The following is a 5,905-nucleotide window of genomic DNA, read 5'->3' on the forward strand; positions in this document are numbered from 1 at the left end:
TTTTCCTCAGGTACTTAAGTCTTTTTGTACATTTTCATCCATAAAAAAAATTTTTTGTAGACCTGTGACTTAGTATAATTTCCACATCATTTAGCATTGTCTTAAATGTTGTTGATGAAAATGTTACAAATCTTGTCAATACACATTACATGACTAAAATGGTAGAAATGTGACGTTCGTGAACGAACAGTCTTTTTGAACGGCTCTTTTAGGGAATGATTAGAACCGTTAATGCACATGTAGCTGGACTTCAAATTTTTATTTGTATTCATTTTTTTTGTAAGCATTATGTATTTTTTTCCTGTACTGTATTTTTCAGTGCGTGAAAAAATTCTGAATCTTACTTTTTCAATGCATGGGAATATGGCGCCCTCTAATGGAATGTTAACTGTAAAAATAATTTCAGAATAATTATAGACTTAGACTTCCTTTTTATTGTCATTCAAATTTGAACTTTACAGCACAGATAAGAACGACATTTCGTTACATAAGCGCATAATAGTGCAGGATAAAAAAGCAATAAGGTGCATGTATAAATAAATAAATATATATATATATATATATATAATAAATAAATAGATTACTGTACAGATAAATATATTGCACTTTTTCACATGCGTTCACGTTTATGGATGTATGTTATATTGTCTTTTTTTTTTTTTTTTTTTACCAATTAACTAGATAAAAATTCTAATCCGCATTTTAATTACGTGATTTTCTTTTCTTTTTTTAAATAAGAAAAACTGCATTTTGTTTGGCTCCCGAGCCAGATGTGGCTCTTTTGATGACTGCATCTGGCTCCCAGATAAATTTTGGCTGACATTGCTTAACACGATAAATAATGAATAATTCCACTAGTCATCAGTGTTAACGTTCAAAATATAAAACATTCTCATTAGGGATGTCCAATAATGGCTTTTTGCCGATATCCGATATTGTCCAACCGGTATATCCGATATATACAGTCGTGGAATTAACACATTATTATGCTTAATTTGGACAACCAGGTATGGTGAAGATAAGGTACTTTTTAAAAAAAAAATTATAAAATAAGATAAATAAATTAAAAACATTTTCTTGAATAAAAAAGAAAGTTAAACAATATAAAAAGTTACATAGAAACTAGTAATTAATGAAAATGAGTAAAATTAACTGTTAAAGGTTAGTACTATTAGTGGACCAGCAGCACGCACAATCGTGTGCTTACGGACTGTATTGATATATAATGTAGGAACCAGAATATTAACTGAAAGAAACAACCCTTTTGTGTGAATGGGGGAGGGAGGTTTTTTGGGTTGGTGCACTAATTGTATCTTGTTTGTTAATTTAATTTAAAAAATATACATAAAAACGATAAATTAAAATTTGTAATTAAATTAAATTGTAAAGCATTTATCAGACATCTCTAATTCTCATGCATTTTAATCCGTCCATCTGTTTTCTACCACACCTGTTCAAGGATTATGTATTTTATTTATTAGTTGCTTCAGAATGTTATTTAAAAGAAGAGACTTATACCTTAAAAGCAACGCATTTAGTTGTATTCAGTGTTAATATGGCTCATGGAAATGCATTTTAAAGTATTTGGCTTTCATGGCTCTCAGCCCAAAAAAAGTTCCCGACCCCTGCTTTGATGAATAAGCTAGCCCACTTGTCAAGCTTTAAAAATTTCTCAAAATGTAAACTTTTCCCACTCATTTAAATATCCAATTTAGGACTCGTTGCATGTTTGCAATATTTAAAAATGTAATTTCCATGTGCAAAAACATTTTATACACCTTCCCATGTCAGCAATTACTGATTTATCTACTTGCATACAATTGCCTTTTTCCTTACAAGTCAACTATATGGAATATGGACTTAAATATATATATCAATGTGTGCACTACAAGAACTTCAAGTGTATATATAGCAAGGTTTATTAGAAAAATTGGCATTAATCTTGTACACCACTGATGTCTACGCATAAACTTGTCCTGAGGCCTCTGCTTAGACAGGCAAGTGTTGTGGGGCCCCTCCCCTCATCGGTCCTGGAGGAGCTCGGTCATCTTTGCAGGGCCCACCCATGTGGCTCCTTAAGGTCCTGCCCAACAAGTCCCTCCTGGAGGCTTGGGTCCAGGTCAGCGCCCACGTATTAGTTCTTTGATAGCTGATTTAAGTCTGACCAATCACCTTGGAACTAACATTTGCAGGAGATCCAGGACCTAAAAAGAAAAAACAAACATGATCTAAAGACAGAGTGCATAAACTGTGTGGTGTGTAACAGATGTTCTGAGCAGAAGTCACTTCATGACTGCTTCTAAACTCACCTTCATGGTCCGGTGATCCGACCTGGCAACTGAAGACCAGGCCCTGAGGTACACCACACTCCACCCAGCACATGTGGCACCACACCCCGCTGATGCCACCTGGCCACTGGCAGATGGTCCCATGTGGATCTTCATGGAAGCTCTGCAAACACATTTGCATAAATAGTAAGAACCACGTCAAGTCCTGAACGTCGACTTTATAGTCTGGCGAGTCTCCTCAGACTCTTTGGCTTGTCAGGGCCAAAGATGCACGTTGTCAGCATGTGGTCTCAGAGCCCAGTGCACGTCATCAGAAGAGATTGTTGAAATTATGCTAAAGTTCCTTAAGAACTACACACTAATCTTTATGATAGCATCGTATAATATATTCTAATGCAATCTTGTTGAAGTTTGTAAATCAATAGTCAAGCTCAGTGTGCAGGGAGAGGAAGCATGCCCAAATAAGGCAAGTGTGGCATATAGGGGCTAGCAAGCTAACCACGTGCGCAAAAGGCCCCTTGAAGAGTGTACGTGCTTAAACTTCACCAGACTGCCTGTGGAAAAAAGGCAATTCAGCTTTGCCTTGCAGAATAATTACCGACAAGAGTAAGTTAGAATGTTCTAGATCGGATCAGGATCAATGGAGCTGTGCGTTTATTTCGGCTGGTCTCTTATGCGATAGTTAAAAAAAAAAAAAAAAAAACATTTTTTTTTTTACATTTACATATCAAATATAAATTGATTCTGAAATTCTAAGTGACACGTATTTATTCGTTATCTTAAACACAATAAACGCTGATTTAAAAAGAGCTCTTACCTCTCCTTGCTGATCTCCATGAGCGAAATGAACGAGAGGCAGCCTGGTGCTTCTTTTTAAAGACGTAGCCAACTTCCGGTTGGTGTTTCCACGCTATACTGCCACCGTGTGGTGCGGAGGCCGTATCACCCAATATTGTTTTTGTTGTTGGACTTAGACTGCCTTTGACTGTCATTCAAATTTAGAACTTTACAGAACAGGTAAGAGCCGAAATTTCGCTGCATTAGCTCGTTGTAGTGCAGGATAAAAGAGCAATAAGGTGCAGATATAAATACATAGATTGCTGTACAGATAAATATATTGCATATTAAACATTAAATATATCCATCCATCCATCCATCTTCTTCCGCTTATCCGAGGTCGGGTCGCGGGGGCAGCAGCCTAAGCAGGGAAGCCCAGACTTCCCTCTCTCCAGCCACTTCGTCCAGCTCTTCCTGTGGGACCCCGAGGCGTTCCCAGGCCAGCCGGGAGACATAGTCTTCCCAACGTGTCCTGGGTCTTCCCCGCGGCCTCCTACCGGTCGGACGTGCCCTAAACACCTCCCTAGGGAGGCGTTCGGGTGGCATCCTGACCAGATGCCCAAACCACCTCATCTGGCTCCTCTCGATGTGGAGGAGCAGCGGCTTTACTTTGAGCTCCTCCCGGATGGCAGAGCTTCTCACCCTATCTCTAAGGGAGAGCCCCCGCCACCCGGCGGAGGAAACTCATTTCGGCCGCTTGTACCCGTGATCTTGTCCTTTCGGTCATAACCCAAAGCTCATGACCATAGGTGAGGATGGGAACGTAGATCGACCGGTAAATTGAGAGCTTTGCCTTCCGGCTCAGCTCCTTCTTCACCATAACGGATCGATACAGCGTCCGCATTACTGAAGACGCCGCACCGATCCGCCTGTCGATCTCACGATCCACTCTTCCCTCACTCGTGAACAAGACTCCGAGGTACTTGAACTCCTCCTCCTAAACATTAAATATATGTACACTTATTTCAATTTGACACATTATACGTTTCAGCCTAAGTTCTCGTTATGTCCTCTTGGGAACCACTGCAGTGGAGATTTGTTTTTGTTCTAATAATATAATATAAAACATAATAATAATCAGAGGTGGGTAGTCATGTGCTAAATGCATTCAGTTACATTTACTTAAGTAACTTTTACTTGTTACCTTCTTGAGACATCCGAAAAATGCCTACCTCTTTAGGACCACCCTTTCTAGATATATAACGATTTGTATTTACAACATTAATAATATATACATGCTATGCAAATATAAACAAGCTTGTTGTGAAAAATGTGTTGGAATTTCACAAGCAAAAGGTCACAATTTCACAAGAAAAACTTAGAATTTTGGCAGTGTTATAATAAAAGTCGTCATTTTACTCAACACAACTCAAAATTTTACAAGAAAAACTGAACATTTGTGCAATATTATGACAAAAGTAAAAATTTTACTGAATAACAGTCGCAATTTTACAAGAAAAGAGCCGAAATTTCGTTGCATTAGCTCGTTGTAGTGCAGGATAAAAGAGCAATAAGGTGCAGATATAAATACATAGATTGCTGTACAGATAAATATATTGCATATTAAACATTAAATATATGTACACTTATTTCAATTTGACACATTATACGTTTCAGCCTAAGTTCTCGTTATGTCCTCTTGGGAACCCCTGCAGTGGAGATTTGTTTTTGTTCTAATAATATAATATAAAACATAATAATAATCAGAGGTGGGTAGTCATGTGCTAAATGCATTCAGTTACATTTACTTAAGTAACTTTTTGTATACATTTTACTTGACAAAATAGTTTTAATGCAACATACGTTTTACTTTTACTTGTGTATATAAAGGGACAGTGTACATTGATGAACACAATAACACATAAAATGTGTAAATATGCCGGATTGTAGCATTGACGCTAATTTACATCTGCACTTGATTTGAGTATTTTTGTTGTTGTTTACTTTGTTGTATTAAGTGTCATTTATTGATACCATCATTATGTTTATTTTGCTTGCAAATATGTATTCATTGGCTTGTTAGACTTTTTTCCAGCGTGCACTGTCACATGACTCCATTTCACCAATCAAACAGAGCCAGGCAGTCACATGACCACACTCTGACAACACGCTGTAAAAAGTGACATGACGTCATAACTCTTCGATGTTTACTTACAGTATGAAAAATAACATTTATATCATCATGTGTGTCAGTAGAAATGTTCACATTTCAGCCTTCAATAATTCAACTTACAACGCAAGAAAACATGTCGCGGGAAATTGTAGATGTTTTTTTTTTAAATGTTTTAGCTAGCATATGCTAACATTAGCCCTGTTATGACGTCATAGGTGATTGTAAAATGTGCATTTTTGCAGAGGTGGGACCAAGTCATTGTTTTGCAAGTCACAAGTAAGTCTCAAGTCTTTGCCCTCAAGTCCGAGTCAAGTCCCGAGTCAAGACAGGCAAGCCCCGAGTCAAGTCCAAAGTCAAGACTGGAAAGTCTCAAGTCAAGTCCTAAGTCCTGCATTTTGAGTTTCGAGTCCTTTCAAGTCCTTTTAACCACAGACTAATATATTAACACAGATTGTGTATGCTTTTCAAACGCTGTATTTATTTATTAAAACAAGTGCATTTTAAATTGCAGGAAAGAAAATAGTGCTGACATTGCACTTTATAATAGCACTATTAACCAGTCATTTTAAACATTAACTCATTCCTTTACAGAACAAACACATTGAAAAATAAAGTGCAAATGTACTTATTTGTACAAAAGTGTTAACATTGAAAAAACATGACATAT

At 37.1% G+C, this 5,905-nt stretch overlaps 1 non-coding gene across 1 annotated transcript; it reads right to left on the bottom strand.

Moving 5' to 3' along the window:
• Positions 1 to 2,519: 2,519 nt before the first annotated feature.
• On the bottom strand, positions 2,520 to 2,610 carry LOC133620714 (small nucleolar RNA SNORD88). The gene has a single exon (XR_009817556.1). It is a non-coding gene; the product is annotated as a small nucleolar RNA SNORD88 (small nucleolar RNA).
• Positions 2,611 to 5,905: the final 3,295 nt, after the last annotated feature.

The sequence above is a fragment of the Nerophis lumbriciformis genome, linkage group LG24 (genome assembly GCF_033978685.3).
Source record: "Nerophis lumbriciformis linkage group LG24, RoL_Nlum_v2.1, whole genome shotgun sequence".
NCBI lineage: Eukaryota > Metazoa > Chordata > Actinopteri > Syngnathiformes > Syngnathidae > Nerophis > Nerophis lumbriciformis.